This window comes from Arachis ipaensis, chromosome B4, assembly GCF_059453495.1.
Source record: "Arachis ipaensis isolate K30076 ecotype BB chromosome B4, ASM5945349v1, whole genome shotgun sequence".
Classification (NCBI taxonomy): domain Eukaryota; kingdom Viridiplantae; phylum Streptophyta; class Magnoliopsida; order Fabales; family Fabaceae; genus Arachis; species Arachis ipaensis.
Window position 1 is genome coordinate 31,816,005 of NC_142439.1, and position 12,408 is coordinate 31,828,412.

Sequence of the window (12,408 nt, forward strand, 5' to 3'; positions counted from 1 at the left end):
CATTAAGTATATACTGAAACAGTTTAACTTTTCATATAATATCTAACCCTAGTCGCAACTCAAGGACTAACTATGTTGCCCTAGTTCGTTCACTAATTTCTGTCTGTTTTTCTGTTATTAAAACCTTACAGACTTTTCTTTAGTTTTTATCTTTTTTTCAACTTCTTATCTTTCTTTTATCTTTGCCTCACTAATATGTTCTTACCACTCCCTAAGTGTTTTATGAAGGTAATTATGAGATTCTGCGCTTAAAGTTGTCTTTCTAAAGCTTTTACAGAAAACTGCCTTTTTCGTATTATTTTATTATTTTTATTAAAATATTATTTTTAATTAAATATTATTATTTAATATTTTATTATTTTTTATTATTTTATCATTAAATTTTCGAAAATTAACTTACTTTTACTTTTAACCTTTAAAATTTACTTTTTACCACCCGTAACTTTTAATATTTCTACTTTTACCACCCTAACTTTCAGAAATTACCAAATAACCCCCCAAACACCAAAATATTTACTTCCTTGCCCTTTTATGGATCAAAAAGGTGTTCTTCATTGTTTTTCACCACACTCAAAGTGTTCTTCGTGTTCTTCGTAAATTCTTCAGATTCTTTCTTTGTTTTTACCCGTTTTTCAGTCTTTTCAGCAACCGATTTTTACCAAAATTCAAAATAAATTTCCAGCCACCAAAACCCCATATTTTCTACATGATTTTAACACAAATTGAACCTCAATTTAATCTCTAGGGTTTTGTTTTCCAGCAGCCACAAGAACACACATTCATAGCTTGAATTTCATCAAATTTTATCAAATTTTCACCAAAATTTCAACAAGGATTACTCATACAAACAATCAATTTCAAGCACAGCCAAACCATATCATAATCACACAACTCAAACACAATCAATCAAGATTAAATTCGTCAATCCCTACCTGGTTTTGCTGCTCCTAATTCGGTTAAACTTTCAGGTGGTCCTTAAGCACTTTTTCCTCCTAAATCACATCAAGAACAACTTTAAATCCAAAAACTCTCAACTGACCAAATCTCACTCAATATGTTAGGAAGAGATATCTCACCTTATACTTGCTGAAAATTCATGTTTCTTGGCCCTCAAGTCAAGTTAAGCATGATTCCTGAGGAAGAACATCAAGAAAACACATGTTTTGCATGGTTTTCCTTGAAAACCGAATTGAAATGGGAGGGAGACAGCCATCTCACCTTATTTCCATCCTTGATAAGTTACATGGTTATGTAGAGGAAGAAGAGAGGATCATTTTGGTGAAATCGGAGTTTTGATTTGAGTTTTAGTTCAGAAGAAATCAAGCTTTGAAGATTAAGTGTTCATGAAAGTTTCTCTCTTTTCTCTCTTGTTATTTTCGGCCAAAATGATGAAATGAGACAACCTTGGAGGTCTTGGGGGTGTAAGGTGAGTTGTGATTGGTTGGCTTGGAGGTGGATTAAAATAATATTAAAATATCTCTGGTGTACAACTACTAAAACTAGGTGTACCGGAACACTCGTAAAAATATCTCTAAAAATTATTTTCTGAGCTACTAGCATAAATGACACTAGTAAATATTTATTATGAGAATAGAACATGTATAATGAGGCCTTAGCATTGCTAAATTCATCAGAGAGTGCTGGTGCTAAGCTGCACCAGTAAACCGTAAACCCGGTTAAACCGATTTTCTGTTTTTAACAAAAACCGACCAGGTAACCTTATAATATCATTCAAGCATTTTCTAATACTAATATAATGATAATATTATACTATTATCTCTCTCCTCTCATGAATCAATTCCGGTTCGTCAAACAGAGACTATTTACGAAAATCAGAATCAAAACTGCCAACCGATACGGTTCAAAAACTAAGTTCTTCGCGATTGCATTATCGAGCTTGCCTCAGAGGAGGTTCTAGCTTAAGGATGGCATAATGATAATGAGGATTGAGATGCTTGATGATATAGCAGAGGTGTTCCCTTTACTGATCTTCTGGAGAAATTCGTACTTTCAGAAAAGATCTCATGTACTCGAAAATCAGGGTTGTTACACAAGGAGATCCTCACCCTTTTACTAGAAGGGTCAACTTTGATCAAAGGTTGGACCAAGTCCTTAGGGATATTTTTGTGGAAGGCACTCAATGGAAGAGAGATTCAAGAGGCAAGCCGGTTCAACTAAGAAGGCTTGACCTTAAACCAGTGGCTAGGGGATGGTTGGAGTTCATCCAATGCTCTATAATTCTTACTAGCAACCGGTCTGAAGTTACTGTATACTGGGCTATCATGATCCATAGTATCATGAATGGAGAGGAAGTAGAAGTTCATGAGATCATATCCCTAGAACTCTACAAGGTGGCAGATGGTGCACGAATTGTGAATCACAACTCATACCACTAACCAGCAAGTGCACTGGGTCGTCCAAGTAATACCTTATGTGAGTAAGGGTCGAATCCCACGGAGATTGTTGGTTTGAAGCAATCTATGGTTATCTTGTAACTCTTAGTCAGGATATAATATCAACAATAATTCTTAGTTTTAATTGTAAGAGTCAAGGGGCATAAAATAAATACTTGTTACTCAATAATGGAGAATATGTTAGAGTTTTGGAGATGCTTTGTCTTCTGAATCTCTGCTTTCTCCCTGTCTTCTTCTTCACGCACACAAGGTTCCTCCTATGGCAAGCTGTGTGTTGGTGGATCACCGTTGTCAATGGCTACCATCTGTCCTCTCAGTGAAAAAGGTCCAGGTGCGCTGTCACCGCACGACTAATCATCTGTCAGTTCCCACTCATGCTGGAATAGGATCCATTGATCCTTTTGCGTCTGTCACTACGCCCAGCCCTTGTGAGTTTGAAGCTCGTCACAGTCATTCAATCCTTGAATCCTACTCGGAATACCACAGACAAGGTTTAGACTTTCCGGATTCTCATGAATGCTGCCAATGGATTCTAGCTTATACCACGAAGATTCTGATTAAGGAATCCAAGAGATGTTCATTCAATCGAAGGTAGAACGGAGGTGGTTGTCAGGCACGCGTTCATAGATTGAGAATGATGATGAGTGTCACAGATCATCACATCCATCATATTGAAGTGCGAATAAACATCTTAGATAGAAACAAGCGTGTTTGAATAGAAAACAGAAATAGTTGCATTAATTCATCGAAACACAGCAGAGCTCCTCACCCCAACAATGGAGTTCAGAGACTCATGCCGTCAAAGAGTACAAATTTCAGATCTAAAATGTCATGAGCTCCAAAATAAATCTCTAAAAGTTGTTTAAATACTAAACTAGTAACCTAGGTTTACAGAAAATGAATAAACTAAGATAATTGGTGCAGAAATCCACTTCTGGGGCCCACTTGGTGTGTGCTGGGGCTGAGACTTAAGCTTCTCACGTGCCTGGGCTGTTTTGGACGTTCAACGCTAGGTTGTAACCTGTTTCTGGCATTGAACTCCAACTTGTAACTTGTTTCTAGCGCTGGATGCCAGACTGCAACATGGAACTGGCGTTGAACGCCAGTTTACGTCATCTATCCTTGAGCAAAGTATGGACTATTATATATTGCTGGAAAGCCCTAGATGTCTACGTTCCAACGCAATTGGAAACGCGCCAATTGGACTCCTGTAGCTCCTGAAAATTCATTCCGAGTGCTGAGAGGTCAGAATCCAACAGCATCAGCAGTCCTTTTTCAGCCTGAATCAGATTTTTTTGCTCAGCTCCCTCAATTTCAGCCAGAAAATACTTGAAATTACAGAAAAATACACAAACTCATAGTAAAGTCCAGAATTGTGATTTTTATTTAAAAACTAATAGAAATATAATAAAAACTAACTAAATTACACTTAAAACATACTAAAAATAATGCCAAAAAGCGTATGAATTATCCGCTCATCACAACACCAAACTTAAATTGTTGCTTGTCCCCAAGCAACTAAAAATAAAGTAGGATAAAAAGAAGAGAATATACAATGAATTCCAAAAACATCTATGAAGATTAGTCTTAATTAGATGAGCGGGGCTATTAGCTTTTTTCCTCTTGAATAGTTTTGGCATCTCACTTTATCCATTGAGGTTCAGAATGATTGGCATCTATAGGAACTCAGAATTCAGATAGTGTTATTGATTCTCCTAGTTTAGTATGTTGATTCTTGAACACAGCTACTTTATGAGTCTTGGCCGTGGCCCTAAGCACTTTGTTTTCCAGTATTACCACTGGATACATAAATGCCACAGACACATAACTGGGTGAACCTTTTCAGATTGTGACTCAGCTTTGCTAAAGTCCCCAATTAGAGGTGTCCAGGGTTCTTAAGCACACTCTTTTTTTTTACTTTGGACCTTGACTTTAACCGCTTAGTCTCAAGTTTTCACTTGACACCTTCACGCCACAAGCACATGGTTAGGGACAGCTTGGTTTAGCCGCTTAGGCCAGGATTTTATTCCTTTTGGCCCTCCTATCCACTAATGCTCAAAGCCTTGGATCCCTTTTTTATTACCCTTGCCTTTTGGTTTTAAGGGCTACTGGCTTTTTCTGCTTGCTTCTTCTTTCTTTTTTTTTCTTTCTATTTTTTTCGCCATTTTTTTTCTTTATTTTTTTTCGCAAGCTTTCTGTATTTACTGCTTTTTCTTGCTTCAAGAATCATTTTTATGATTTTTCAGATTATCAAATAACATGTCTCCTGTTCATCATTCTTTCAAGAGCCAACATATTTAACATTCATAAACAGCAACTTCAAAAGACATATGCACTGTTCAAGCATTCATTCAGAAAACAAAAAAGTGTTGCCACCATATCAAAATAATTAAACTATTTTAAAATTTGAAAATTCATGTACTTCTTTTTCTTTTTCAGAAAACATTTTTCATTTAAGAAAGGTGATGGATTCATAGGACATTCATATCTTTAAGACATAGACACTTAGATACTAGTGATCATATAGTAAAGACACAAACATAATTAAACATGAAGCATAGTAAATGAAAAACAGAAAAATAAGAACAAGGAGATTAAGGAATGGGTCCACCTTAATGAGGGTGTCGTCTTCCTCTTCTTGAAAAACCAATTGTGCTCTTGAGCTTCTCTATGTCTCTTCCTTGCCTTTGTTGCTCTTTCCTCATAGCTCTTTGATCTACAGTCAATTGCTCTACCACTGAATTATGGAAAAACAAAAGCAATGCTTTTACCACACCAAACTTAAAAGGTTTGCTCGTCCTCGAGCAAAAGAAGAAAGAAGTGGAGAAGATGGAGGAGATGAAAGTGTGTGAATGGGTGGGTTTGGGAGGGGAATGGTTTGAATTTGAATGGTGAGGTAGGTGGGGATCCTGTGGGGTCCACAGATCCAGTGGGGTCAAGGATTTAGCATCCCTGCTCCAATTAGGCGTACAAAATGCCCTTACTGTGCAATCCTGGCGTTTAACGCCAGACTGCTGCCTGTTTCTAGCGTTAAACACCCAAATGTAGCATGTTTCTGGCGTTTAACGCCAGACTGATTCTTGTTTCTGGTGTTAAACGCCAGCTTGGTGCTTGTTTCTGGCGTTAAACGCCAGACAGATGCTTGTTTCTGGCGTTTAAACGCCAAAATGATCTTCCTCCAGGGTGTGCTGTTTTTCATTCTGTTTTTGATTTTCCATTTGTTTTTGTGACTTCACATGATCATCAACCTAAAGAAAACATAAAATAGCAATGGAAAATAAATATATATAATTAAATAACATTGGGTTGCCTCCCAACAAGCACTTCTTTAATGTCAATAGCTTGACAGTGAGCTCTCATGGAGCTTCACAGATAAACAGAGCAAGGTTGGGACCTCCCAACACCAAACTTAGAGTTTGAATGTGGGGGTTCAACACCAAACTTAGAGTTTGGTTATGGCCTCCCAATACCAAACTTAAAGTTTGACTGTGGGGGCTTTGGTTGACTCTGCAGTGAGAGAAGCTTTTCATGCTTCCTCTCCAAGGTTACAGAAGGAGAACCTTGAGTCTTATAGTTTGCAATGTCTGCAAACCATGGAGCTTCCTGAATAGCAAACAATTGCTCATCCAGAAAGGTTTCAGAGATCTCAGTAGGAGGGAGGGATGCTCCTGCTACTGGTTCTATCCGGGACATGTGATCAGCTACTTGATTCTTTGTCCCTTTTCTGTCTCTTATTTCTATATCAAACTCTTGCAGAAGCAACACCCATCTTATGAGCCTGGGCTTTGAATCCTGCTTTGTGAGTAGATATTTAAGAGCAGCATGGTCAGTGTACACAATCACTTTTGATCCTACTAAGTATGATCTAAACTTGTCAATGGCATAAACCACTGCAAGTAATTCTTTTTCTGTGGTTGTGTAATTTTTCTGGGCATTATTTAAAACACTGCTAGCATAATAAATGACATGCAGAAGCTTGTTATGCCTCTGTCCCAGTACTGCACTAATGGTATGGTCACTGGCATCACACATTAGTTCGAATGGTAATGTCCAGTCTGGTACAGAAATAACTGGTGCTATGACCAGCTTAGCTTTTAGGGTCTCAAACACCTGCAGACACTCAGTGTCAAACACGAATGGCGTATCAGCAGCTAGCAGATTGCTCAGAGATTTTGCAATTTTTGAAAAATCCTTTATAAACCTCCTATAGAATCCTGCATGCCCCAGAAAGCTTCTGATTGCCTTAACATTGGCAGGTGGTGGTAATTTTTCAATTACTTCAACTTTAGCTTGATCCACCTCTATTCCCTTGTTTGAAATTTTATGCCCAAGGACAATCCCTTCAATCACCATAAAGTGACATTTTTCCCAGTTTAAAACTAGTTTGGTCTCTTGGCATCTTTTCAGAACAAGTGCTAAATGGTTAAGGCAGGAGCTGAATGATTCTCCAAATACTGAAAAGTCATCCATGAAGACTTCCAGAAACTTCTCTACCATATCAGAGAAGATAGAGAGCATGCACCTCTGAAAGGTTGCAGGTGCATTACACAGACCAAAAGGCATCCTTCTGTAGGCAAATACTCCAGAAGGACATGTGAATGTTGTTTTCTCTTGGTCATGTGGATCTACTGCAATTTGGTTGTAACCTGAATAGCCATCCAAAAAGCAGTAGTATTCATGACCTGCTAGTCTTTCTAGCATCTGGTCTATGAATGGTAAAGGGAAGTGATCCTTCTTGGTGGCTATATTGAGCCTTCTGTAGTCAATACACATACGCCACCCTGTAACTGTTCTTGTAGGAACCAGTTCATTTTTTTCATTATGAACCACTGTCATACCTCCCTTCTTAGGGACAACATGGACAGGACTCACCCAGGGGATATCAGAAATAGGATAAATAATCCTAGCCTCTAGTAACTTAGTGACCTCTTTCTGCACCACTTCCTTCATGGCTGGATTTAGCCGCCTCTGTGGTTGAACCACTGGCTTAGCATCATCCTCCAATAGGATCTTGTGCATGCATCTTGCTGGGCTGATGCCCTTAAGGTCACTTATGGACCACCCAAGAGCTGTCTTGTGTGTCCTTAGCACTTGAAGTAGCGTTTCCTCTTCCAAGGGATTTAAAGCAGAGCTTATGATCACCGGAAAAGTGTCACCTTCTCCCAGAAATGCATATTTCAAGGATGGTGGTAATGGTTTGAGCTCGGGTTTAGGAGGTTTTTCCTCTTCCTGAGGAAGTTTCAGAGGCTCTTTCAATTCCTCTGAATCCTCTAGATCAGGCTGAACATCTTTAAAAATGTTCTCTAACTCTGATTCGAGACTCTCAGTCATATTGACCTCTTCCACTAGGGAGTCAATAATATCAACGCTCAAGAAGTTGTCTGATGTGTCTGGATGTTGCATAGCTTTGACAACATTCAACTTAAACTCATCCTCATTGACTCTCAGGGTTATCTCCCCTTTTTGGACGTCAATGAGGGTTCGTCCAGTTGCTAGGAATGGTCTTCCTAGAATGAGAGTTGCACTCTTGTGCTCCTCCATTTCCAGCACTACAAAGTCAGTAGGGAAGGCAAATGGCCCAACCTTGACAATCATGTCCTCAATTATGCCTGATGGGTATTTAATGGAGCCATCAGCAAGTTGAAGACAGATCCGGGTTGGTTTGACCTCTTCAGTCAAGCCAAGCTTTCTGATAGTGGATGCAGGGATTAGGTTGATGCTTGCCCCAAGATCACATAAAGCTGTCTTGGTGCAATTACCCTCTAATATGCATGGTATCATAAAGCTTCCGGGATCTTTAAGCTTTTCTGGGAAGCTTTTCAACCGCATTCTTCAGTGAGGAGAACTCTTTCAGTTTCTCTCCAATCCTTCTTATGACTCAAGATATCTTTCATGAACTTGGCATAAGAGGGTATTTGCTCAAGTGCCTCTGCAAACGGAATCTTTATTTCAAGAGTCCTGAGATAGTCTGCAAAGCGAGCAAATTGCTTATCCTGCTCCTCTTGGCGGAGTTTTTGAGGATAAGGTATCTTGCCTTTGTACTCCTCAACCTTGGTTGCTGCAGGTTTATTTCCTACAGAAGTGGTTGGGAAAGCCTTTTTAGAGGGGTTGTTATCAGCACTTGTGTGTGTCTGATCCCTCACTGGCATTTGAATCCAGGGTTGGAAGCTTGATTGGCGTTGGACGCCAACTTCCTACCTGTTTCTGGCGTTTGAACGCCAGAACTGTGCGTGGGTTGGGCGTTTAACGCCAGCTCTGCACCCTTTTCTGGCGTTTGAACACCAGAGATATTCCTCTCTGGGCTCTTATTATCCTCAGAGGGATTTTGGATAGTATTTTGCTCATCCTCTGTCAGTTGTTCTTTTCTTAGCTTTCTGCTGCTCTGAAGTGAGGTATTTAATATTTTTCCACTTCTTAATTAAACTACTTGGCACTCTTCTTTTATTTGTTTTGATAACTGCTGTTTTGTTTGCTTCAACTGTACTTCCATATTCATATTAGCCATTCTTGTGTCTTGTAGTATCTCCTTGAATTCGGCTAGCTGTTTTGTTAGAAAATCTAATTGCTGATTGAATTCAATAACTTGTTCTGCAGGACTGAGTTCAGCAGTTACTGTTTTAGCCTCTTCTTTCATGGAAGACTCACTACTTAGGTACAAATGCTGATTTCTGGCAACTGTATCAATGAGCTCTTGAGCTTCTTCAATTGTCTTTCTCATGTGTATAGATGCACCAGCTGAGTGGTCCAAAGACATCTGAGCTTTCTCTGTAAGCCCATAATAGAAGATGTCTAACTGCACCCACTCTAAAAACATTTCAGAGGGGCATTTTCTTAGCATCTCTCTGTATCTCTCCCAAGCATCATAAAGAGATTCATTATCTCCTTGTTTAAAGCCTTGGATGTCCAGCCTTAGCTGTGTCATCCGTTTTGGAGGGAAGTATTGATTCAAGAATTTTTCTAACAGCTGTTTCCATGTCCTTATGCTAGCCTTAGGTTGGTTATTTAACCACCTCTTAGCTTGGTCTTTTATAGCAAATGGAAATAGTAATAATCTGTAGACATCCTGATCTACTTCCTTATCATGTACTGTATCAGCAATTTGTAAAAATTGTGCCAGAAACTCTATAGGTTCTTCCTGTGGAAGACCGGAATACTGGCAACTTTGCTGCACCATGATAATGAGCTGAGGATTCAACTCAAAGCTACTGACTCCAATGGAGGGTATACAGATACTACTCCCATATGAAGCAGTAGTGGGGTTAGCATATGACCCCAGAGTCCTTCTGGATTGTTCATTTCCACTTAGGTCCATGATGGAGAAAGGGAGATGATGCGGATTGCAAATAATTTTTTTTTGAAAATCGAAATTAAAATTAAATAAAATAAAAGAAAATAAATGAAAAATTGACTATAAATTCGAAAATTTGAAGAAAAATAAATAAAAAAATTGAAAACTAAATTAATTAATTAAAAAGATTAGAAAAAGATGTTGGTGAGGATTTTCAAAAAAAATGAAGAGAGAGAAATTGGTTAGGAAGTTTTGAAAAAGATATGTCTTAAAATTAAAGATACTTGTAAGAAAATAAAATAATAAAAAAATAAAAAAGAAAAGATATGAAAAAGATTTGATTTTAAAATTTGAGATTAGAAAAGATAAGATAGGTTAGGTAAAAGAAGATAAGTAATTTTAAATTAAAAAGTTTTGAAAATTAAATTTTAAATTTGAAAATTTGAAATTTGAATTTTGAAATTTTAAATTTGAAATTTGAATTTTAAAATTTGAATTTTGAAAGTTGAAATTTGAAATTTGAAATAAGATAAGATAAGATTTTGAAAAATATATGATTTTTTTTTGAAAAAGATTTGAATTTTGAAATTTTAAAACTAAGATAAGATAAAATAAAAAATTTTAAAATAAAATCTGAATTTTTAAAAGTAAAATTCAAAAAATCAATTAAAATAAAGGAAAAAGATATTTTTGAATTCAATGAGGAAAGAGAAAAACAATAAAAAGAAACAAAACTTAAAATTTTTAGATCTAATGCTCCTTATTTTCGAAAATTTTGGAGGGAAACACCAAGGAACACCAAACTTAAAAATTTTAAGATCAAAATACAAGGAAGACTCAAGAACACTTTGAAGACTCACAAGAACAACAAGAACATGAAGATAGAACACGAAACTTAAAATTTTTAGAAAACCGAAACAAAATTTTCGAAAATTAAAGAAAAATCAACAAGAAAACACCAAACTTAAAGTTTGACACAAGATTTATTCAAAGAAAAATTAATTTTGAAAAAGTTCTTTAAAAAAGAAGATAGCCAATTACCAAGAACATAAGCATCACGCTCTAGCCAATTGAGCTATAAATTTAAAGTGCTTTAACAAGGTATTCAATAAGTAAATTTTTTTTAGATACTAATAATTCGAAAATGCACAAGAAAAATCACAAAACAAGAAAAACTAAAGATCAAACAAGGAAAATAAACAAGAACAACTTGAAGATTAAGAAAGAACAATGAACACAGTTTCGAAAATTTAAAAGAAAATAAAAACATGCAATTGACACCAAACTTAAAATATAAGACTAAACTCAAACAGAAAAACTCAATTATTAGTAAAAAATAAAAATAAAATAAAATAAAATAAAAAATAAAGTTTCGAAAAATTTTTTTGAAAAAGAAAATAAGGATTCTAAAATTTTAACAAGAACAATAATAAAAGACTCTGACCCAAAAGACAAAATCTTCCTAATCTAAGCAACAGGATGAACCATCAGTTGTTCAAACTTGAACAATTCCCCAGCAACGGTGCCAAAAACTTGGTGCACGAATTGTGAATCACAACTCGTACCACTAACCAGCACTGGGTCGTCCAAGTAATACCTTACGTGAGTAAGGGTCGAATCCCACGGAGATTGTTGGTTTGAAGCAATCTATGGTTATCTTGTAACTCTTAGTCAGGATATAATATCAACAATAATTCTTAGTTTTAATTGTAAGAGTCAAGGGGCATAAAATAAATACTTGTTACTCAATAATGGAGAATATGTTGGAGTTTTGGAGATGCTTTGTCTTCTGAATCTCTGCTTTCTCCCTGTCATCTTCTTCACGCACGCAAGGTTCCTCCTATGGCAAGCTGTGTGTTGGTGGATCACCGTTGTCAATGGCTACCATCCGTCCTCTCAGTGAAAAAGGTCCAGGTGCGCTGTCACCGCACGGCTAATCATCTATCGGTTCCCACTCATGCTGGAATAGGATCCATTGATCCTTTTGCGTCTGTCACTACGCCCAGCCCTTATGAGTTTGAAGCTCGTCACAGTCATTCAATCCTTGAATCCTACTCGGAATACCACAGACAAGGTTTAGACTTTCCGGATTCTCATGAATGCTGCCAATGGATTCTAGCTTATACCACGAAGATTCTGATTAAGGAATCCAAGAGATGTTCATTCAATCGAAGGTAGAACGGAGGTGGTTGTCAGGCACGCGTTCATAGATTGAGAATGATGATGAGTGTCACGGATAATCACATCCATCATATTGAAGTGCGAATAAACATCTTAGACAGAAACAAGCGTGTTTGAATAGAAAACAGAAATAGTTGCATTAATTCATCGAAACACAGCAGAGCTCCTCACCCCAACAATGGAGTTCAGAGACTCATGCCGTCAAAGAGTACAAAGTTCAGATCTAAAATGTCATGAGCTCCAAAATAAATCTCTAAAAGTTGTTTAAATACTAAACTAGTAACCTAGGTTTACAGAAAATGAATAAACTAAGATAATTGGTGCAGAAATCCACTTCTGGGGCCCATTTGGTGTGTGCTGGGTCTGAGACTTAAGCTTCTCACGTGCCTGGGCTGTTTTGGACGTTCAACGCCAGGTTGTAACCTGTTTCTGGCGTTGAACTCCAACTTGTAACTTGTTTCTGGCGCTGGACGCCAGACTGCAACATGGAACTGGCGTTGAACGCCAGTTTACGTCATCTATCCT